The sequence below is a fragment of the Macrotis lagotis genome, chromosome 2, assembly GCF_037893015.1.
Source record: "Macrotis lagotis isolate mMagLag1 chromosome 2, bilby.v1.9.chrom.fasta, whole genome shotgun sequence".
Taxonomy (NCBI): Eukaryota; Metazoa; Chordata; class Mammalia; order Peramelemorphia; family Peramelidae; genus Macrotis; species Macrotis lagotis.
The window spans coordinates 116,705,268-116,730,107 of NC_133659.1; the positions used below are offsets into that span (position 1 = coordinate 116,705,268).

A 24,840-nucleotide genomic window follows, 5' to 3' on the forward strand; every position below is an offset into this window, starting at 1 on the left:
CTGCATAAAGGTCCTTGTGGGAGGCATACTAATTTTGAAAATATAATAACATGATTTATTTTCGTTATGTTTTTATGCTATTGGTTTTGTCCTTCATTCTCAAAGAGGACTGTGACATCAGAGAGGTCATGCCATGACATGTAGGTGAATTGGATTTAAGTAAGGTAAGACTGGGCAAAGATATCAGTCTCACAAAATAGGATAACTTCAGACAGTCCTGGATACAGTGTATTTTTTTATATTTTCCCAATTACACTTTAATCTGATTTGACAGATGTTTTGACATCTCTGCTCTACATTCTTGCTCTCCAACAACTCAACTAGTTCATTGAAGTATTTCTGGTCATGGAGAGAAGTAGAATAGGTCTCACTTCTGTCTGATGGGTTTGGTTGGAGGAAGAGGAGGAGGAGGGAAAGAAAAAAAAGAAGGAAGAGGAGGAAGTGGAAAAAGGGAAGGAAGAGACTGTACTCTGTACAATGAACCAACTTCTTTCTCAAATCTCCTCCTCATCCTTCACAAACCCTGACCTAGAATCATTGTTTCCTCCCTTCTATCACTCTATTCAAGATACCCTTATAAATGAAAGGCTTTTCATTTCTTCACTTTTGATCATGGGTTAGCAATCTCCTCATTCTTGCATACTCTAGGTTCAAACTGACCTCAAACCCTGGGTTTCTTTCAGTCTCTGCATCTCTTTGACAGAGTGTAATCATTTGCTGTACATAGTTACTGTTTTAAAAAAAAAATCTGCTAATATTGTTAAAGCACAAAAAAATCCACCAATATGCCAACTCAAAATCAAAATCTTCCAAAAGTGACCCTGGGATAAAAAAAAAATCAAAGTCTAAATAGGATGTGCATTATCAAACATCAGAGTATTAGGGAAAAATGACATCCTGCTAAATAGTCAGAAACACAGGCTATTACTCTCCACCAACAAACACTGACCTACATCCCTTCTTTATTTAAGCCATAGATTACTTGAAACTGAGAATTACATTCAAATAAATATCAATTCTAAATCTTTAAATGTTTACTAATTACTTATTAAATGAAAAAGATGCTATTCATATAAAAAACTGAAAAATTATGGTGCCTTCATCAGGAAATTTTATAATGCAATAATAATATAACCTGACCTTTAAGCATCACTTCAAAGTTAGCAAAGTATTTTACACAGATTATCTCATTTGATCTTCAGAACAACCCTTTGAGATGAGTGGAGAAGGAAGGAAAGGGAAGGGGAGGAAGGGAACCTAAGTACTTTACAAATATTATGTCATTTGATTCTCACAACAATATTGCAAGGTAGGTACTATTTTGATCACAAATTTACAGTTAAATAAACTGAAGCCAACAGAATTCAAATGACTGGCCCAAGGTCATACCTGAAACCAAATCTGAACTCAGTCTTCCTAGTTCCAGGCATGGTGCTCTAGTCACTGGCTCACACTGTTACTATAACAATTTTGCAGATGAGGAAACTTAGTTTGTATGAGTTTAATTGACTTATCTAGTATAGCACAATTATCAGAGTAAGAATTGAGAAATGCAATAGACTAGTCCAGAAACACTATTTCCCCCCCCAATAACAACAAGAGCAGATTTAGGCAACAACTGTCAAATAACAGGACATACAGATTTGTTCCGTTTAGCTCCAAAGGGAAGAAGGGAAATAAGTGCAAGAGGTAGTATGGTATAGTGGATAGAGTGTTACACTTGGAGGCAGGAAGACCTGGGCTGAAATCTTATCTCAGACAATTATGAAATATATGACCCTTGGTTAGATACTGGTAATGTTCCTCAGTCTCAATTTCCTCATCTGCAAAACAAGAGTTGGACTTGATAATCTTTACATTCTCTTCCAGCTCAAAATCTATGATCTCCAATGACAATTTTTTATGAAGGGGAAACATTTCCTAATAATTAGAAAAAACCAAGTCAAGTCTGAGTCATTGCCTCAGAAAATGGTGGATTTTTCCTCATTGGTTTCTTCAAATAAAAGCTGATACCTAATAATTCCAGATGAGAATCTCAAAATTTGACACTTCCTCAGTCAAAGAATAATTCAAGAATGAATAAAAACAAGTAGGTAGTAGTAGCTCCTGTAGGTAGAGTATAATACTCTAAGAAAAAAAAAGGCCAACCAGTAGAAAGTTGTCAGCATATTACTGCATGAATTCAGGGACTAGGGTGCGAGATGAATTTTCCTATATTAAATGAATAATTATGGTCTTTGTAGAATCTTGAAAAAAAACAGCTGAAGATATTAAGTGTGGCAACAGCTGCCAAAGATAAAATGCCAATCCAGCAATATCTCACGGCCCAAGAATCCTGCATCTTCCTGCACTACAATTTTGCCAAATTATGGCTAGATATTTTCAAGTGTAGAAAAAGCAGCCTCCTCACAAATCCTCCTTTCAAATCCCTTGTGAGGCCTGAGGATTAAATGAACATACATTCCCTCCCCATTTGCTTGTGGATTGTGTTTTTTTTTATTATTTTGTTTTTTAGATTTTAAATATCTCAAAGTAGGAGGAGAAAAAAAGAAATAGAGAATACAATAACCTCTGGGAAAGGTACTGTTTCAAAGACTTATTAAATATGTAATATAAACCAAACTGCTATTCCATTTGTCTCATACCCAATCAGTGGTTAGAACATAAGTCTAAGGTAAGAATAGTGATTAACAAAAGAGAAATGGATAACTTTCACAAATTTCCCTTTGTTTACCTAGAGACTAATGTAATCAAGAACCATATGGACACAAAAAAATCTAAAGTAAGTCACTAACAATGATACACATGAGAGAAATGATGTCGTCATCATCAAGGTTATATATGACCAAACAAGAATATCAATCAATTACATGATAAAAGTGAAGATTTAGGAAGGACATCCTAGCTACAGATGCAGGTATTACAGTGAATAGTGCTCTGAACTTGGAGTCAGGGAGAGCAAAATTCAAATCTAATCTCAGATACTTAATAGTTGAGTGACTTTGAGCAAATCATCTAATCTAATATAAGCCCTGTTTCCTCATCTCTAGAATGGAGATAACAATAATACCTACTTCCCAGAGTTTTTGTGAGGATAAAATGAAATATTTGTAACATGCCTTGAAAAACTTAAAAGCATTATTATTAAACTAGCAATCATTATTATTTGAAGCACTTTCTGGCAGAACAGGAATTAATCAACATGGAGCTTTAGAAAAAGATCAGGATTTTTTTCTACTAAGAATCATTTGTATATTTATAACATCATTCAAAGACCATATTTGATCAAACATTTAATTAATTCACCCCTTGTTTCACTGACTGTTTTTATTGGTTACTTCTAGGTTACTTCAAACCCTTGAGTTTCCATAATGGAGTAACAAATCAACTAATGAGGTTTGGGGCAGTTAAGCACCACGAACTCATTGTAAGAACTGAATGACTGTCCAACTGTGATACAATCTAATGCTCTCCTCTCACTCAATTCTGGGCCGGGTTCATTGCTCAATGACAGCATCTCTCTTTTTTTTTTTTTTTTAATGTTTTTGCAAGGCAAATGGGGTTAAGCGGTTTGCCCAAGGCCACACAGCTAGATAATTATGAAGTGTCTGAGGGCAAATTTGAACTCAGGTACTCCTGACTCCAGGGCCAGTGTTCTATCCACTATTCCACCTAGTCACCCCCAGCATCTCTTATACAGCAGGATTCTATATAGAGATGAATTAACTTAATGCATATTCCATTGGAATACTCTAAGAACAGAACTTGCAAGAAAGTCTCTTGTTCACAGGTGGAATGTATATGGAGTGTTTTTGAAAGAATGCCAATAAAAAGCTTGCCTACTTCTTCACCATCTCATGTGTCTCTAGAAGCACTTGCAGAGCAGTTGATACCAACAGGTTTGTAAGAAATGACAAAACTAAATACCTGGTCCACTATTTCAAAGCTACATCTGTAACATCAGATAGAGAAAAATGTTTTTCTTTTATCTGTTGGGCTTATACTTCATGTATCTTTGTGTACATAATATGTTCAGAGACCATACTGAAGAGTTTAGGAAATTCAATTTCCAAGATATCAGTGGTTTGGAGGTCTTTAACTTTGATGCCTTCTCATGAGTTAATACACCAAAGAATCAAGATAGTCTGAGAGTTATGAATCCCTTGGACTATTGCTCAGGACTGCATTGCCTTAAAGGCAGATAAAGAAATGTCATGCAGAAATCTCATCATCAATGATGAGAAAAAGATCCTTTACCAGGTTATGATCAAGAATCTTCCTGTTGGAAATTGCCCTGATATTCTAGAAGTAGAGGGCAAAATAGAAATGGAGAGAATCCACTGATCCCCCCCGAGAAAGAGATCCCAAAAAACCAACCCCTAGGAATATTATAGCCAAGTTCCAGAACCCACAAGTCAAAGAGAAAATATTACAAGCAGCCAGAAGGACACAGTTCAAATATCGTGGGGCTGCAGTCAGGATCACACAGGACTTAGCAGAAACTACATTGGAAGCTCGTAGGGCTTGGAATATAATATACCGGAAGGCAAAAGAGCTTAGAATGCAGCCAAGAATGAACTACCCAGCAAAGCTGAATGTCCTCTTCCAGGGAAAAAGATGGACTTTCAATGAACCAGGGGAATTTCAAATGTTCCTTTTGGAATGGCCAGAGCTGAACAGAAGGTTTGATCTTCAGATACAGGACTCAGGTGAAGCACGGAGATTGGAGGAGAGGGGGGAAATATGAGGGACTTGATGATGATGAACTGCATGTATTCCTGCATAGAAAAATGACACTGATAATACTCATATGAACCTCCTCAGTTAATAGAGCAGGTAGAGAGAGCTTTTATAGTTGAAGCACAGGAGAAAACTGAATTTGAAGATAAAATATGGTGTAAAAATGGAGTCAATAGAAAAAAAGGGAAATGTAATGGGAGAAAGAAAAAGGAGAGGGGGAATAGGCCAAGATATTTCATATAATAAGATTTTTTTATTATTACAATGAGCTATTGCAATGATATGGAAGGGGGGAGGCAAGGGGAAATGAGGGAACCTTTGCTTTCATCAGAGATGGCTAGGAGAGGAAACAGCATATATACTCAGTGAGGTATAGACATCTGGAGTAAGAAGGATGGGGAGCAGGGGGAAGGGGTGGGGATGTGAATAAAGGAGGAGAGGATGGACCATGGGGGGAGAGTGGTCAGATATAACACATTTTCTTTTTTATGTCTTGCAAGGGGCTGGTTTTGGAAGGCCTGTCCAGGACCATAGAGCCAGGTGGATGCTGGGCCTAAGGGGTAGTATGGGGGCTCAGGGCTTCTTGGCCCCAGGACCAGGGATCTGTCTGCTGCACCACTCAGCGACCCTACAGCAGAGTCAGAGTGAAAGGAGAGAGAAAATATAGTACATGGTAGTGGAGAAATAAGAAAGGAGGGAGTTGCAATCATCAAAGGCAATGTTGGAAAAATATGGAAGTAACTTTTGCGATGGACTTACCATAAAGAATGTGATCCACCCATGACAGAGTTGTTGGTGTTGGGACAAAGACTCAAGCACATTTATTATTATTATTATTATTTGGGGGAGGGTGCAGGGCAAATGGGGCTGGGTGGCCCGCCTGGGGCCACATAGCAGGGTGATCTTTGGGTGTCTGAGGCCAGATTTGGCCCCGGGTGCTCCTGACTCAAGGGCCAGTGCTCTGTCTGCCATCCAGCCACCCCTACTATTATTACTATTTTATTTTATTTGGGGTCTTTTTTTTCCTTCTTCTTTTAGGTTTTTGCAGGGCAGTGGGGATCAGGTGGCTTGCATGTCACATGGCTGGGTGATTGTTGGGTCTATGGGGCTGGATGTGGGCTCGGATGCTCGTGGCTCCAGGGCTGGTGCTTCGTATTGAGCCACCTGGCCATACCTACAATTATTACTATTATTCGTTTTTTAATTTTAATTTTTTTCTCTCCCCTTTATTGCCCAAGCAAGTCTATCTATATTCATGGGGGGAGGGGTATTTTGTTTACTCTTAAACAAGAATATTTTATTAATGTAAAAAAATTTGCACAAAATGAGAATTAAAAAATAAAATTAAAAAAAAAGAATCTTCCTGTTGGCTGCTCTGTGGATGAGACATTATAAGATACTACTTCACAGATTCACCTCTTTTTTTAACCATTCTTTTCCTTGATGATCTAAGCCATTTTTTCATGAATAGATGACCAGCAATATGCTAGTCAACTTCTAATACCCATTCAGTCTTGCAATTTTGATTTTCCTCAGATAATGGTATTCCACAATTTGCAGTCATGTAGTCATAGAGGAAAAAAAGATCTAAAAAAAATAAGCTTTGGAGGCAATTAAGCAATATGGGTCCATTATAAAGAATGGAATGACTGGTCAGCTGAGATACAATCTAATGCTCTCCTCTCACTCAATTCTGGTCAAGTTCATTGTCCATCTACAGCACCTCTTATACAGTAAGATTCTATACAGAGATAAATTATAGAAAGATGAAGCTAAATAGGTTGTCTATCCAATTTCTCAGAGAAGAATTCTTCATCGACTTAGTTTTTCCAAGCTGAACAGTAGTTTGGTCAGACTATTTCATTTGAGGAGGAGGGAAAGGAGTTATCCCTAGCAATTAGAAATAAAGTTTGATGAATGGATGCAATAGCAACATATGATAAAAGTATTTGGAGAATTGCATTAACAAGAGGGATTCTTTCTCTTTGAATTCTGTGAACATCTTATAACACTAGAAAATACCTTAGTTAAGTACAATTTTTTAAATTTGATTTCTCAGTTATCCCAATTTGTTTCCCAGTTGATTCTAACACTTAGTAGCACATCTTCAGGGTCCCAAGCATCATATAAACCTACTTGGACTTTAACATATACCTGGAAGACACTCCTTAAGGTTTCATTTAAAAAAAAATCAATGAACAATAGACACAGCAAGTCCTTAACATCCCCTAAACTTCTCAGCCAGATATGCCTGTTCAGTCAAAGAAAAAGTCTGAAAAAGTCTATCAGTTTGCCATCTCAGGCTATGCATAGGGATGTAAACAGTCTATTCTGACAAAGATTTTATAAAATGAGAAGACATTAAGTCATATGGAGCAGTAGCTACTGACCTCAATCACTTATTAATTTTTTAAAGAATTGTTTGTGATCTTTTCCACTCCTTCAAAATCATCATAATTTGCAATATCTTAAAAGTCAAACCTTGAATGACTTTAAAATAGGGTTACTCAGGGGTCAAATTTCTTCTATAAATCTCTGGTCAGTTCAGTTTCTTCCCAAATGATTTCTTAATTATCATTGCTACTTCCTCACAAAGTACATCAGATCCTGAGATATGTTAAGATTTAAAACCAGGAGGTTTTGCTATTAATCCAATAAAGAAGAGATCAATTTTACTTCAACAAACACTTACCAGGTTCTACTATGTACAAGGATGAACTAGGCACTAAAAAACAGGAGACAGGGTCTAGACTGGTGCTTTCATTGATATCTGGTAGGGGCTCCTTCCCAGTATAGGTCAGAATCTTCTCTCATATGTATCATCTCAGAGAGTAGCCTAAAGCACTAAGAGGTTAAGTGACTTTCCCAGGGTAATTATGTTTAATAATTTATTTAAATCTTGAGGAATTCTCCCAAAAAATCAGAAAAGAAATATTTTTTTCCTATAAATTTTTACAAAGAAAATCACTAAAATGTCTGGATTTAATAAACATTAATAATTGCTTACTATTTATGATCTGACTCTCCTAAGAACAGTAACACTATTCCCAGAGGGAGCCAGTTTTCATGTGGACCCTACTACTAGGACTATAATACTAGCCTAACTTGCTGCTCATTGAAATTCAACTTAACAAGCATTTATTAAATGTCTCATATGTGCTTAGAACAGCAACTGGTGTGTAGGAAGTACTTATTGATTGACTGCTAGGAAGCCTATACTATGAACTGGAAATCCTAATACACAAAAAATGAGAACTAGATCCTTTAGATAGATAGCTAGATAGCGAGATAGCGAGATAGATAGATCTATATAACATACATATATATTTTCAAAATATCAAATAGAGGTTTATCATTTTACTTTAAAAATAACAAAAGGCATGAACTAGTCTTTAAATAGAATCAAAAATGAGAAAGAAAAGGGGGGGAAAAGAGAATTAAAATGCTCTATCCCTTCTCTGACATTTATTTAGGCTTGGTTTGTTTTTATAAGAGATCACCTAAAACTGGCACTATTTTTAGGCTAGCAAGATAAATCCTGCATACATTCCATGCAAGACATTCAACTCCAACTGAAAATTTACCACTTTCTCATGTGCCAGCACATTCTACAGCCTGTTTTCCAAGCCCTGTATGTGAACATGAGAGTCTTTAGGTGTGCCCAGGAAGATTCTGTTCTGAGACTGAAGCTGTCCACTATAGATATTTTTCTCCATAGGAACAAACCATGCATTGAATTGAAATCTAAACCAGTCTTAGGTTCTCCCAAGATCATAGATGGAGAACTGAAAGAGAATTTAAGAGTTTAAAACTTAAACTCAGAGGATCTATATAAACATTTCCTATAATGGAATTCCATAAATATTACTAAAGAAATTCATCCAAGGGGTGGCTAGGTGGCGTAGTGGATAATCTTTGAATCACAATTTTAGAGTTAAAAGGGACCCATCTACAAGTAGCATCTATGTGATTTTAGCAACTTAATTTCCTTAGCAGGTCCTTGGTTTCTGTTCTCTAAAATGAGGTGATAGGTAGGACTAGATGATTAAATGATGGATCCCTTTTAACTCTAAAATTGTGATTCAAAGATTATGAGGGTCAGAGTGGACATATATTACCTGTATTCATTGGGTTAGATTTGATTACCTCTTTTTTAAAAATTTTGTTTAAGGCAATGGGGCTAAGTGACTTGCCCAAGGTCATACAGCTAAGCAATTATTAAGGTAGATAAAGATATTAAAAAGGTTATCTGGAATGGCAAGGGGAAGGAAGAGATACAAAGATAGTGGAGATAAAGACCAAATTTGAACTCAGGTCCCCCTGACTTCAAGGCTGGTGCTCTATCTACTGTGCCACCTAGTGGCCCCTAGATTTGATAACTTCTAAAGAATCTTTCAAATCTAATATCTGAATATTATTGGGATATCATTGGAAAAAAAAGAACTGGGGAAAGGGGAGTATCTAGAAGGTAATTCCATCAGAGAAGAGGGCTTTCACCATGTAAATTCCCTCCATCCAGACAATTACAATTAAACAAAATTACAAAGCAAAATCTATTCAAAGACTCTGAGTGGAATTCTTTTAAATGCAGTTGATCCCCTATGTTAAAATATGTTTGATGATCCCTCAACTCTAAAGGGTTTGTATATTTGGGTCTGGAGATAGTAGGTGAGGAGGAGGTAAAATTTGCTAAACCATTGATTACATACACACACACACACACATACACACATATACATACATACACACACTATACATATACATATACATATACATATACATATACATATACATATACATATACATATACATATATTTGCCAAACATTCCACATTGCAGTCACAGAGAGGTAGTAACATTCTCTTTCAAAATAGTGATAAATAATCTGCACACCAAAGAATTTAAAAATCCAAATGTCACACATTCCCTATATTCAAAAATAAATGCTTGCAATTTCTTCTCTTATGTGATAACACTGGAAATTCTCAAAAACCCAATTTGCTTTTAACAATATTATAGGTTCACAGGTACACAAATTTAGAGTTAGAAGATATTATGAAACAATTGTGTATGAATTAACTAATTATCATATGAAGACAAAAATTTAAAATGCATGTTTTGAAGTTCATTACTTTATTTCTTGTATCCTCTTTGAAGATGTTCAATGAAGCAGGTGTTAAAGAATATAGTTTTTTTCCTTTCCTCTTGTGCTTTTTACCTTTCTATAGCTAAATCACTTTTAATATTTCCCTTCAAGTGAGTCTATTTTTTTGAATAGTTTTTTTAATAGTGCTATCAGCTTGAGGATAATTCTTTCAGGACTGTTTATAATCAACATTTATTCATTAAACACCTATATATAGTGTGTGAGACTGGGGACATAGTACAATGAATAAAACACTTCTCTTAAGTGTCATATTCAATTTTGAAGGGAAAGCTTTAATGAAGAAAGGGGAGAGAAATTTTATGAGACAAAGTTAAGAAAGAAGTGGATATCACACATGGGCAACATATTGATTGCCAAGGGTACAGAAATGGGAGATGTAGTGTTTTGTATACATATGAAAAATGTAGAGATCAGTTTGACTAGACTTTAGTGTAGCTAAGAAAGTTTATAAAATAAGTCTAGAAAGATAGTTAGGACCAGGTAATGAAGGACTTTAAAAGGCAAACAAAGAAGTTTCTATTTTATTCCTAATGGAAACACACAGCCATCAGATTTTATTAATGTAAGATGAGTAAATTTACTCTTAAGGAACATCACACTGGTAGCAGGCTAAAGGATGGACTAGATTTCAGTCAAGGAGAATCATTAATAGGTCACTGCAACAGCCCAGACAAGAAGTAATGAAGGCCTAAACTAAGGTAGTAGTTATAGAAGGAAAGTCAAGGTATAGGATGAAAGAGATGTTGTAGAAAGTAGATGCAGAAAAAGCAAGATTTGGCAAATGATTGGACATGTAAGGTAAAGGAAAGTGAGGATTTAAGGATGACTCTTAGAGAAAAGAAGAATAGTGGTGCCTTCGACAGAAATAGGAAATTTTGGAAGAGGGTTAGTATGATAGTGAAAAAAATGAGTTTCTTTGTCAATATGTTGAATTTGAGATATTTCTAGGAAAATTGATAATATTTACAGGTAACTGATAATGCAAACTGAAGGTTGAGAGAAGCTAGAGCTGTATATATAAAAGTCTAAGAAGTCATCAGCTTATAACCATTACATCTATGGGAGTTGATTAAGTTGCTAAAAGAAGTCGAGAAGAAAAAGAAGAGAGGGAAGACAGAGCTTAGGATAAACATGGGTAAAGGAATGATATGAATGGTGAGACAGCAAAGGAGACTGAAGAGCTATGAGAGGAACAGAAGAGAAGCAGGAAAGAATGGTAGCATGAAAATAACAATAACAGATTGCATTTATGTAATCTTTAAGGTTTGTAAAACATTGTATATATAATCTTATTTGACCCAAATTCAAAGATGAGAGATGATTTAGGAAAAGGAGATAGTCTGAGAAAGATTAAAAGCAAAGAAAATACCCCTCGATGTCCTTAGTGACTAGAGAGAGTAGTTTCAGTTAAATTGTGAGATCAGAAGTGGAAAAATGTGAAGTGTGTGAGAAGGAAATGGAGGCAGTGAGTTTAAAACAGCTTTTTTTTAAAGTTTGCATGCTACCTCCCCTGCTTAGATTATAAATTCCATGAGATCAGAAAAGGTTTTTTAAAGTTTTAAAGTTAAAGAGGAAGGAAAGATATAGGATGATAGCTTGAGGGGTCAGAAGTATAGTTTTTGTGAAATGGGGAAGACTTGAGAATATTAGAAGGAGTCAATAGATAGGAAAAAGCTAATGTTTAGAGATAAAGGGTCAAGGCAGGGATGACTGATGTTGCAATCTGCTGGAGAAGGCTGGAGGAGACCAGATAAAACTCACAAGTACCTACCATATCTTTTAGAAGGGAAGGGAAGAAAGTAAAGAAAGGGAGAATAACAGAAATAAAAAAGTATTTATAAGCATCTGCTGTATGTGAGGTTCTATGCTACAAGCTTTTACAAATTTTTATCATATTTAATCTATCTTGATCTTATAAATTTAAATATATAATTAAAATTATAAATTTCAAAGATAAATTATAAATTTCTTATTTATATCCTTACAAGATCCTGAGAAAATAGGGGCTATTACTATTATCGCCCATTTTACAATAGAGGACACTGAGGCAGGGATCATATAGCTAGAAAGCGTTAGAAGCCAGATTTGACTTTATCTTCCTGACTCCAGGTCCAGTGCTCTATCCATTGTATTACCTACCTGCTTCAGATTAGAGGAAAGGAGAAGCAGGAGATAAGAAACACATTACAAATATTATCTCATTTGATTCTCACAACAAAATTGGGAAAGAGGTCATATTATTTCAATAATCATTTTATAGACAAGGAAACTGAGACTGAGAGGTTAAGAGTCTTGCCCAGGTCACAGTTAGAAACTGTCCAAGATGGGTTTCAAACTCAGGCCTTTCTGACTTCAAGTCCAGGCTCCAGACCTCAAGAATCTTAAAATCTGGTAGGAAATAAAAATATGTACAAAAATATTCCAATCATAGTGTACCATCTCACAAAAACATACTATCTATACAGAAAGTAGAGGCACAACAAAAAGAATGGGAAATGTTAATTTATAATTCATTTGGAGGACTGAAAAATAAGAAATAGCTCATCAAATAACTAAAGATGCTCTGATAATGAGAGTTACGATGTATTTTGTTGTTATTCATTCCTATCCGACTCTGGATCATGATGTTCATGGGGTTTTCTTGGTATAGATAGGGTATTGGTTTGCCATTTTCTTCTCCAGTGGCTTAAGACAAACAGAAGTTAAGTGACTTGTCCAAGTTCCCACAGCTAGTGTCTGGCTGGATTTGAACTTAGGTATTCATTACTACAGTCCTAGCACTATCCACAGAACCATCTACTTTCCCCTTTTATAATGTACACCCAGATAGAAAAATAAACTTTTACGAGTTCAGGCTAAACCACCTCCTATAAATTCCAAAAATAATCATCATTATCAGTCTCCCATACCCTACAGCAAAGGGTCAAATATAAGGTCTCTGACAGCAACCAGATTACCCAGCATAAAATGTTTCTGTTCCCAGCATTCTCTCTGCCTCTCCCCCATGATTGCAACACTTTCCCTCCTCCACTCCTGTTATTTTCCTCTTATTCCTTTAAATCCCAACTAAAATTTCACTTGCTACAGAAGTCTTCCCCAACTCTGCTTAAGTCTAGTGCTTTCCCCTCCATTAATTATTTCCTATTTATCCTGCATATAGCTTGATTTGTATATATTTGTTTGCATGTTGTCTCTTCCATTTAGATTATAAATTCCTTGGGATCAGGAACTGTCTTTTGCCTCTGGTTATCCTTTGTACAGAGTCAATACATAGTAGTCTCTTAATAAATGTTTATTGATTAATTGATTAGGAAATGTTGATCAATAAAAATATGTTAATTACATAAAACACTGATCACATAGTAAAACATGGAAAATCTTAATATAAAGTTGATTTTCTAAGTCAAAATGTGATCTTTAAAGATCCTTACATTTGGCTTAATGATGCTCTGTTTCTATTTACATCTGTTTGATACTCTGCATCCTTCTCCTGCTAAATTAAATCACAAATATAGTTATTCGTACAGATTCCTTTGTCCTTATCAAACCACAATTCCAAACTTTAGAGTTTCTTACTTCCCGCATAAGAATACAAAACTCACACAATAAAATCTGGCCTGAACATAGTGTATAATGGCAAATGTGATTAAGAAAAAGGAGGATTAGTCAAGAAAGGATAGAAAGAATAAAAACAGGCTTTACAGATTTCTTTCATTATTCTTAGTTGATAGTGGTGGTGATGGTAATTGTTAGGAAGGGAAGAAATAAATGATATGATTTAAAACTTCTTTCAAACTTCAATGGTATTTTCCATATTCTAATATTTGGTGAACAACCCCTCTTCTTTTAAACCATATTTCCATAATTGAACTTAAAGAATATTTTCCATAGGGTATATTTTTTTTTTGGTGAACTGCCACACACACACACACACACACACACACACACACACACACACACACACAAACACACACACAAACACACTTTCTTTTTCAGTTTCTTGTTTGTTTGTTTTTTTAAGGCAATGGGGTTAAGTGGCTTGCCCAAGGCCACACAGCTAGGTAATTATTAAGTGTCTGAGGGAAAATTTGAACTCAGGTACTCCTGACTCCAGGTCCAGTGCTCTATCCACTATTCCACCTAGTCACCCCACCCTACACACACACTTTTAAAAGCCACATTTCTATAACTTAACATAAAAAAGTAATAATCATTTTAGATTGCTGCAACTGACATACTACAAACACTTCTATGCTCTAAAACAAACACACACACATGTATCATGCTAGTTGATCATCTCTAAATCTAACTATATTTGGATGACTGATGAAAAAAGGATGGATAAGGGGAAGAAGATGATAAAAGGAGGCTGAAGGAGGAAGAAAACATTGATAACTATAACCTGTATAGTACTTTACTATTTTTAAGAGATTTTATGTACTTTATTCTCACTTAATCTTTATTTAGACATATTATCAGGTATGATAGACTGTATTTTCCCCATTTTACAGATGAGGAAGTTAAGGACTAAGACCACAGAGCTAATAAGAGGGGATACCATTTATTATTTATCCATCAAGAAGCATCCATTGTGGTTTCAATGGTACAAACTGGCACCAACCAATTACAAGCATTACTAGAAGCAATGAAATGAAAAATGATCAAAAGCTTCCTCTTAATTCTTAATGCTATTACAACTAAATGACATTTATACAATATTTTTGCAAAATGGTTAACATACATTATCTCATTTGAGTTTTATAACAAACTATGAGGTGAGTCCTATAGGTATTATTATTTCCACCTTGCAGTCAAGAAAGCTGAGGCTTGCAGAGGTTGCTTATATGACAAGCTAAGTTAATATTCCATTGGCTTCTATTAAATCTTGTTAGAGACAAGATTTGAAACCTGGTATTCTTCGATATTGTTTCTCTATTCATATGCCATGCTTCTTGCTGATGTTCCTGTTCAATTATTCAGTTGTTTCAGTTATATCTTATTCTTTGTGATTCCACTTGAGACTTTTTTGGCAAAGATCCTGGAGTGGTTTTGCCATTTCCTTCTCCTGCTCATTTTACAGATGAGGAAATTGAGAGAAAGAAGGTAAAGTGACTTGCCCAGTGTCACACAGTTAGACCACATTTGAACTCAGAATAAGACTCCACTCTATCCACTAAACCATTGTGCTACCCATGATCAAATAAATAACTAAATATCAAAGGCAATATTTGATCCTGGGTCTTCCTGATTCTAAGTCCAATATTCTTTCCATTACAAGACAAAAAGAACAGAATGGTATTTGAAATTAGACTTCAAAATCACCAACTTCTTTAACCAGACAGGAACAACTCTGTTTTCAGTAATCAAGAGAGTGAGAACAAGGTCTTATTCACTAACAGAGTCAGCCAAGAGAAGGATTTGCCATTCTCAGCAAATTATTTTGGCAGTAGAGAATTAATTAATGCTATATCTTAAGTCTGACTTGAAGGGAGTCACTATTTCTCAGCCCACAGTCAAACTTTATGCATCTATTAAAATTACATTTCAAAATAAAAAAGGAATCAGAGGAAGAACACAAAGGGTGTTGTAAAAAGAAATAGAAACAGCACCATAATTAAAGCTTTTAAGAGGGACACTCTAGAAGCTGTTTGAACACTTACTTGTTTACAACAGGCTATAACCCAGCCTTATATTGAAATATAAGACTAAAAAAAGGGTCTGTTTGAAAGCAGCAAAAAGTGAGAAAAGTTTCAGGAGGTCACTGGAGCTACTGCCTGGGGCCAGGTTAAAAAATAACACCATTGTGTTCAGTACAGGAATTCACCACTTCACCCAATCTGAATTCTCTACCATTCCCACTCCCACCCCCCCATTATGGTCCCAGGGGATGAGATAAAGACTAATAGGAAAAGAAAGGTCCCCACCCTGTCTAAAAATGCAACTTCCCTGATTCCCTTGACACTCACATACCCACAAAATGCATTTTTCCTCTCTGCTTTTAAAACTTATACATTTCATGCTAGCTGAGTCCTGTATTCTTTATATGTTTAGCCACATCTCATTCCTAGGATAAACAATATGACCGTTTAACAATATACAATGTCAGATGTAAGATAACATATAGAGAAGTAATATGAACAATGCTATTAATGATATAATAAATACCCAATTTTCTTTTGTTCAAGTTCATTCTATTAGCCTTTAATATCCATCTAAGCACAAGAGCTTAGGAAAACCCTCGAAGACCAGACCAAGTTAGGGGCTAAGGGATAACATCAGATTTGAGCAGAGGCAGGAACCCTAAAATGCCAGCACCCTAAAATAGAGATGATTACATAGTTATGGTGTGTATTCAGGCACATGACTGTTTATGATCTTTGGGGGAGGAGAAGTAGGAGGTGAGGAAGTTTCCAATTTCTATAACTTCTAGTTACAGGACTGGGTCAAAGATTTGAATCAAGTGACTCAGAAACACCTTGGCAACAGTCCTCACTTCAGGAAATCAGACACATCTTGCATTGAAGGATTTGGCATTAAATTTCCTGACCTACTATTCCACTGCAGCAGGAGGAGAAACATAGGATATATCATGTTTATGGGGGTCTAATTCCTACAAGTAGAGATGGAACTGTTCTAAGTCACTGAATATAACTAAAGGGAACCACAGCCAACAAGGAATGACCTACAACCTTCAATATAATGCAAATACTGTCCTGCCTGGACCTACACTCAAACTTGTTTCCTCCCTTCCTTTCCTGTGCGTGTGCTTCCCATAAGTTTAGAGGCCCACTGGAGCAGGACCATATTAAAATCAAGCATGCAAAAAGAGCAGGATTGTGTTTAGCTTGAACGGAAACGGTATTCTGGTTTTTCTTTAGGCAACTGTAACTCACTACTTTTGACAGGCTACAAAGCAATTAGGAAGGTTAATTCTGTTCTGGTTTCTACTTTTTTTTCCTAGTCTTACTTCCCAAAGCACAGATAGGGACCATGAGGAAAACAACACAAACAATTATGTACAAATAAATATATATAAACATATATGATAACTGTATCATATTTTGGATGGGTTGATTTGGTAGGTTTATTCTACTTTGGGTTTCCACTTTTTCCTAATCTTTACCCCCTAAACCACAAATAGGGAATATGAGGAAAATAACATATAAACAATTATGTACACATAAATATATATGCATATATATATGTGTGTGTGTGTGTGTGTGTGTGTGTGTGTGTGCATAAGTATATATGATAACTATATCGTATTTTGGATGGGTTGTTGAACAGTATATGTTTGATTCATTCTCCCCTAACAATTATTTTACTATTCATAAGAATGAATAGAGTTAGAACTCTATAAGTGCTAAGTTATATTTTAATTTTACTATAAAGAAAAATGGGACAATAGGTTGAGTTTTAAGAGTACACGTTATACAAAATTTAATCAGTTAGAGTTATTTTTTAAAAATATTTTTCAGGGGCTGCTAGGTGGCATAGTGGATAAAGCACCGGCCTTGGAGTCAGGAGTACCTGGGTTCAAATCTGGTCTCAGACACTTAATAATTACCTAGCTGTGTGGCCTTGGGCAAGCCACTTAACCCCATATATTTTTCAGCAGACACTATCAACCTGGCTCCAAATTTAGAGGTGATATTTATGTAAATTACTTGCCAAATATTCTGACAAAGGTATTGGGGCTACCAAATAAAATTTATGAAATCTCAAACTGTTTTAAGAAAAGTATAGGGCCCAGAATAAGGAAGTTGATCCTCATAGTCTCTCCCCTGGGCTTCTCTCCATTCATTCAACCACTTTCCTAGTTCTGCTCTTATCATCTATTCCTGGAACTATTACAAAGTCTTCTGATTGGAATCTCTGCTTCAAATCTTTCCACTCCAATCCATTTTCCATGCTACTGCAAAAGTATGTTCCTAAACCCCAAGTCTGACTATGTCACTGAGGTAGCCAATAAATATTTATTAAGTATGTATTATGTGGCAGGCACTGTGTTAAATGTTGAGGAGATAAATAAGGAGAAAAAAAAGATAGCTCCTACCTTTAAGAAACTTACAATCTAATGGGGGAAGACAATAAATAAAAGGCAGCTGAACAGGAAAGGAGCCCAGAGACCTGGCTCAGGGGCAGGATACTCATGTAACTGAAACATGCGTAATAGCTAATGGAAAAAGAAGAGTAGTGGAAGATCCCATCACCACCTCAATAAATTACAATGATTCCCTATTACCTCTGAGATCAACCCTTTCCTATCTTTCTTCTCTTTTAATACTTCTCTATACTTAATAGTCATGAACAATGACTCCGCTCCAATCTCCCATCTCCATACCTTTTCACCATCTATATCTGATGCCTAGAATGGTCTCACTCCTCATTTCCAATTCCTGAAATACTTGATTTCCTTTAAACCCCAGCTCATGCACCATCTTCTATAGGAGACCTTTCTAAGTTACCTCACCTTGTTAATGTCTTCCCCTCTCAGATTGCTTTCCATGTGGTATTGCTGTTGCTAATTAGTCATTTCAGTCATGTCTGACTCGTTAAGTTTTCTTGGCAGAGATACTGGAGAGGTTTTCATTTCCTTCTCCAACTCATTTTACAGATAAAGAAACTAAAGCATATAGGGTTAAGTGACTTGCGCATGGTCACAGAATTGGTTAATGTCTGAGGTTGGATTTGAACTCAGAAAGATAAGTCTTTCTGACCCCAGGCTCAGCACTCTAGTCACCTGGCTACCCCCCACTTGCCTCCACCTATTGTCTCCATTACAATATGAACTCCTTATGAACAAGCAATTTTTGCTTGCTCTTTGGATCCCTAAAATTTACTTGGCTGTATGTCAGTGGTCTGGCAATAATCAATGAGATAATGTTTATAAAAGTACACAATGTCTGGCATGTATAAATGGTCTCCTATAAATACTTATTCCCTTCCCTTCCCTCCTCTTCTCACAACTAAGAGTACCACAATTTACAAGGTACATTAACAGACTAGAAGGGAGGAAACCAGAGAAGGGAGTTAAAGTCTTAGCATCTAAGGATAAACTGGAAGAATGAAGAATATTTGATTTGAGTAAGAAAATACTTTGAGAGAACATGAGAGCAATTGTCAAATAATTAGATAATTTTCACATTTAACCTATTATGCTTGATCCCAGAGGCTCTAACTATAGGAAAAAGGAGGTAAATTCCAGCAAAATGGGGGGGGGGAATTCTTAACATTTCAGGCTGACTCAAAATGGAAAGAATAGTCCTTCAGGAAATAAATTCTTTGTTAATGGGGTTTTTCAAGCATAATATGTTGTATGTGGATCAATGATCTGGACCAAGGTTGGATTCAATGACTTCTAGAATCCTCAGTCTAAGATTTTATGTTGTTGAGTCATTTTCAGTTGTATCCAAATTTTGTGGAGACTCTTTTGGGGGTTTCATGAAAGAGATATCGGAGTGATTTGCCACTTCCTCTCTGGCTCATTTTTACAGATAAGGAAACTGAGGCAAACAGGGTGAAGTAACTTGCCTAGGGTCTTTTGTACCTAGTAAGTGTCTGAAGTCAAAGTTGAACCAGGAAGATAAATCTTCCTGACTCCACACCCTGGTCTCTATCCACTAAGCTATCTAGTTGTTCAAGATTCTATGACAAAAATGTCTTTTTGTTCGAGACTAGGTCCCTCTGTACCCCCCGAACTAGAAGTACAACAGCCACTGAAGGGCCTGATTCCACCACTGCTCAATACAGAGATCTGATCTGATATGTTTCCAGTTTGAACCATCTTGGTCCTACCTAGGCATTCTGATAAGCTTTCTTCTTTCCACCACTATAATCCCCCTCTCAGCACTGAAAGTGTCAGTCTTATTAGAAATACTCATCAACTTCAGCCTTAAACAACTCATAACTTCTGAATACAAAATGATTTACTGGCTGTCATCTCCCCAATAGTAGGTATTACATGTACATATACAACACAGGGCTGCTTTAATTCTGCCTTTAAAATAAATATTTCTCAGTGATATACATATATATATATATGTATTACACATATGTACTTATACACATGTTTTATACATACATATTTACATATTTGTTGTCACTGTGAAATATTTATTTTACATGAATGGAGAAACTAGAGCTAGAGTTGACTAGAGTTCTGGACCTGGAATCAAGGAGTCCTGAGTTCAAATTTGGCCACAGACCATTACTAGCTGCATGATACTGGGCAAATCACTAAATTTCTGTCTGTCTCAGTTTTCTCATTGTAAAATAGGGATAATAATGACATCCACCTCCTAGAGTTATGAGGATAAAATGAAATAATACTTGCAAAACACTTTGCAAACCTGAAAGACCTACATAAATGCTTGTTGTTATTAACCAATCTGACAAACAAGGTCTAATGCATTTAAGAAGTAATAGGGGTGGCTAGGTGGTGTAGTGGATAAAGCACTGGCCCTGCAGTTCAAATCCGGTCTCAGACACTTAATAATTACCTAGCTGTGTGGCCTTGGGTAAGCCACTTAACCCCGTTTGCCTTGCAAAAACCTAAAAAAGAAGTAATAGTGGTATATATATATATGTTTGAGGATCCCAAACAATCACATGGAGACTGATGATGATGAGAGTATAGGATTTCCTTTGTCAAGAACAATGACTTCACTGGCTAATGTGATTACACTAATTGAAATTTGTACAGTACACATATCAACAAGGATTATATTCCAAGATTACCATGTACGTCCCCAACAAGTCCTGGAAATGGAGAAAATGTTATATGACCTCAGCAGGACAATGAGAAGCTCTCTATACTATAAAACCAAGGCATGGCAGCAATGACTAATGCAAAAGTAAACAATACTTCTCTGAAAATAACCACACAAACTTCAAAACACAGTAACTATGTCTGTATTCCTGCAACTAAGAATTGAAGTTTAACCTTCAAAAATAAATAAATAAATAAATAGATAGGTAGGTAGGTAGGTAGGTAGATAGATAGATAGATGATAGACAGATAGATAGATAGATAGATGGTTTTGACCAAGAACAAAACAAAACAAAACAAAACAAAACAAAACAAAAAAACAGAGAAATCAAGAAGGGACTTCCTCACCAGTAAAAATTTGGAAAAATCCCATAGCTAAACAAAAAATAATGGTCACTGCCAACAAATTCCTGGCTCTGACTTACTTGCTATTATTAAATATACTTGTTTGACTAAGAATTCTTCCATGTCTTACAAACCATCTTTTCTTTCAGTGTCCAGAAAAATTTGAAACCTTTGTGTTTATGAGAAAACTCTTGCTATGCAAATGATTAAAACACATTACAGAAATCTTCCCTTTTAGTCAAAAGCAGTTTGACAGGAGAGGAAGATGGCATTTTTTTTCTTAACAAGAGCCCTTTTTCAAACAGTAACACTGGCAATGAAAAATATAAAGAGTAAAATGGAAAGTAAGATAAAATGAGGGAAGCCTTCAGTTGAGTCATAGTAACCAGACCGGATACATGACCAAATTTTAAGGAAATTAGTCTTAAACTGTGGCGAGTAGGCAAGCTGCATAAAGGGTCTTTCATCTCTTGAATTTGTATCCCTTCTTGATTAAATCCATCCAACTCCCTCAATAAACCTCAAAAATTCAAACATATATAATACACACACACACACACACACACACACACACATACACATTAAAAGAAACTTGTGTGCTTTACTCTGTCATTGAAAATGATTGCTTTTTTGTGTTCTGTTCTCCCATCTGTCTTCTCCTTTCAAAAATGTCTTATTTTGATGTATTTTGTTTTTACACTATGGTTATTTCCCAAGAAATGGCCATTCTCATTTAAAAAGAACATTACTTATTCCCCTTCCCTCCCAAAATAAAATATTCATTATTAACAGCAAGAAAGATGTGACCTTTAACTGTGAAAGTATAGAATTAAGACTGATCACTGTACTGGATCACAGTTTTGTTGCCTCTCCATATTAACTTTATTTATATTATTGAATTATACAAATTGTTCTTTGAGTTCTATTTTCTTTATTCTGTTACTTCATAACAGGTTGTCCTGTGTTTCTTTGAATTCCTTATATTGGTCAGTCCTTATAATGCAGCAATATTCCATTATTCCATTCACTTATCACAGATTTTTTTTAGCTAAGCCCCAGTTATGGGGTCCATAATTTCTTTCCAGTTTTTCTTTTATCATAAATGATGCTTTAAATATGTTGTACATTAAGGATACAGAGGAGTCTGTATTTGATTCTAGAGGCAAGAAAGGACCAATGAATCTTTTTTGAACAGGGAAGTGACATGACTATTCCTGCGCTTTATGAATATCAATTTGACAGGTATCAGAAGAAATGATGAGAAACACAAAATACCTAAACTGTACTTATCACCCACTGATTCAGGGATACCTCTAATACCTCTACCTGGTGTATCCCTCAAGTTTCTTCTTTTGTATCCAGATGAATTTGTGATCATATCTGTAAGTTCATGCACACCAATTCACAGATATACTCCTGAAACTACAATATCAACTCTGGACTACTTGCCCCCAATTCAAAGGAGAGATAAGGTTAGACATGCTAATGCTACAGAAAATGGTGTTGCACTCAACCTGAGGGAGTTGGACCATTGCAAACATTTGTTAGGTGAAAACAAGTTTGGTTGGTTACAGACAAAGGCTTATTTTTTAAGCACAGATGGTTGAATGGTTGTCTCTTCCAAGGGGTTACCCACTAATGAAAGGCAGACTTTTCTTTCTAATCTATGCAAATATTTTACTCTGCAGGGTATGACAAAGACTAACTGTTTTATGTCAGACACTCTCCAGATTCCAGGTGCTCAGAGAGATGCCAAAGCCCATCTCCACCTGTGACTGGGTAACTTGGATAACAGCTGGATGACTGGAGAGTTATTCATTAACAAGTTCCTAATGAATGTTATTTAAACCTTTCTGGGAAGCACTCCTCTGGAATTCTGCACCCCACCCCCAGCTTCTCTTTGGCTGCAATGATGGGGAGAGAATTTCAATATTCCACTCAGCCCACAGCTGTTTTCTAAAATTTCCCAAGAAGGCTCAGATTCCCAGGAGCTCCCAGTGACTACTTAGTAGCAGTCTGCAACATGTGTGAAGTTCAAAAATTTGGCTAGAATCATGAAACCAAAAAGCCTGAGATTCTAGAATGTCATTTTGACCAAGCACTTTATTTTCTTAATAACTACTCCAGAAGGCATTAACTTATTGTACTGTGTTATGAAATGGTCAATTTTAGGAACATTAGATTTAAAGGTAGAAGGGATCTTAGCAGCCACCAACTCCAACCCACCCATTATACATACAAGGAAAATGAGTATAGTTAAGTGACTTCTTCAGGGTCACAAAATATAATGAATGGTGAAGAACTGAATGGTACCTAAAGCCTTTGACTCTAAATTTTGCACTTTTTCCTATTGCCTCTGGAAATTTGGGTGGCACTCTATAATTAATATAATTAATTCTCTTATTTCTTCTATTTCATTTTCTAATTCTTGGATACTCATTTCCTTTCTTTTTTTCCTTCTCACTTACACAACCCTGAGTAAAATCTGATATCCTTCAGGGCTCAATAGGCTCCAGATTTCCCAACAGCAAAGAAAAAAGACAATTTTCCCAATGTTCCAAACCTGCAGCCCCAAATATCTTTAAAAGACCCTCTCTGCCAAAAGAAAAGAGTTAAACTCATAGGTTAAATTGTAATGTTAATTCTTATATTTTTCTACTTTTCCCCAAAGTTAGAGAATCATTAAGGCTATATATAAAAATTTTAGCCTAATGGGGCATCTGAGAAAGTTATAAGGTGCATGAAAACGTACATTTTATTGTAGGTATGATAGGATCAGACCACTCCTTCTGCCCTCTCTTTTTTCCAACAGTTAAAATTTGTTCTTAACAGCTGGCCTCGCACTGACTAAACAGTCTAACCAACCTTTGAGAGAGGAGACAGGAAAGCTTTCCTTTCCCTTCATTTACAGTATATAAAAAAGGTAGTCAAAGAAGGCATTCCTAAATCTTCAGATTGATGTTTTTTAGATTCTCCCCCATCACATGAATGAATGAATGAAGCTAAGACATATAGATTTCCAGCTACAATCTAACTCTGTGTGATGATGACCAAGAGTACCAAGATATAATTTCAAAAATTCTTAGAAATAACAACTGAATATGAGGCCAGGAAGCTCCACACACACACCTCAGTCCCCTCCCCCACTACATTCTATAATATGAGAAAGTGAATTGTATAATAATTATAGAAGAAAGCAAGGATTACCTCCTTTATTTCCAATAATAACTATCCTAACATAAATTTGAAATTTAAAAGCTCCTATGGTTAACGCTCAATAATATATATAGCAATACTTCTAGTAGCTTTGATAATTCATTTATAATTCATGAATGGTATGGGGTCTTCTCATCTAGTCTGTCTCAGAATAAAGAAAAACTTCTTTTTGTTTTCTTTAGGTTTTTGCAAGGCAAAGGGTTAAGTGGCTTGCCCAAGGCCACACAGCTAGATAATTATTAAGTGTCTGAGGCCGGATTTGAACTCAGGTACTCCTGACTCCAGGGCCGGTGCTTTATCCACTGCACCACCTAGCCACCCCTAAAAAAAACTTCTTACAGTATTCCTGAGATGGTCATCCTAACTCATATGGTTTCATCCTATTGCTAAACACCTACAAATTTCTACTCACTGATCAAAGTTCTTCTTAGCTTCAAAGGGTATTATTAAATATAATTTTCAAAATATCCATGGCAGGCCTTCAAATATTATATTTCTACTATGCTGCCAGTCAATCAACTTTAGGTGGTCTTCTCTAAGCTTAACACCCTTAATTCCTTCAATTGTTTCTCATATGACATTGTTTTTATCCCCTCACTAT

General features: G+C 35.8%; 1 protein-coding gene across 5 annotated transcripts in view; it reads right to left on the bottom strand.

The window, feature by feature from the left end:
• The window catches only part of PTPN14 (protein tyrosine phosphatase non-receptor type 14), a 251,889-nt gene that overhangs the window by 114,739 nt on the left and 112,310 nt on the right, over positions 1-24,840 (bottom strand). The gene's annotated exons all lie outside the window — the stretch shown is intronic.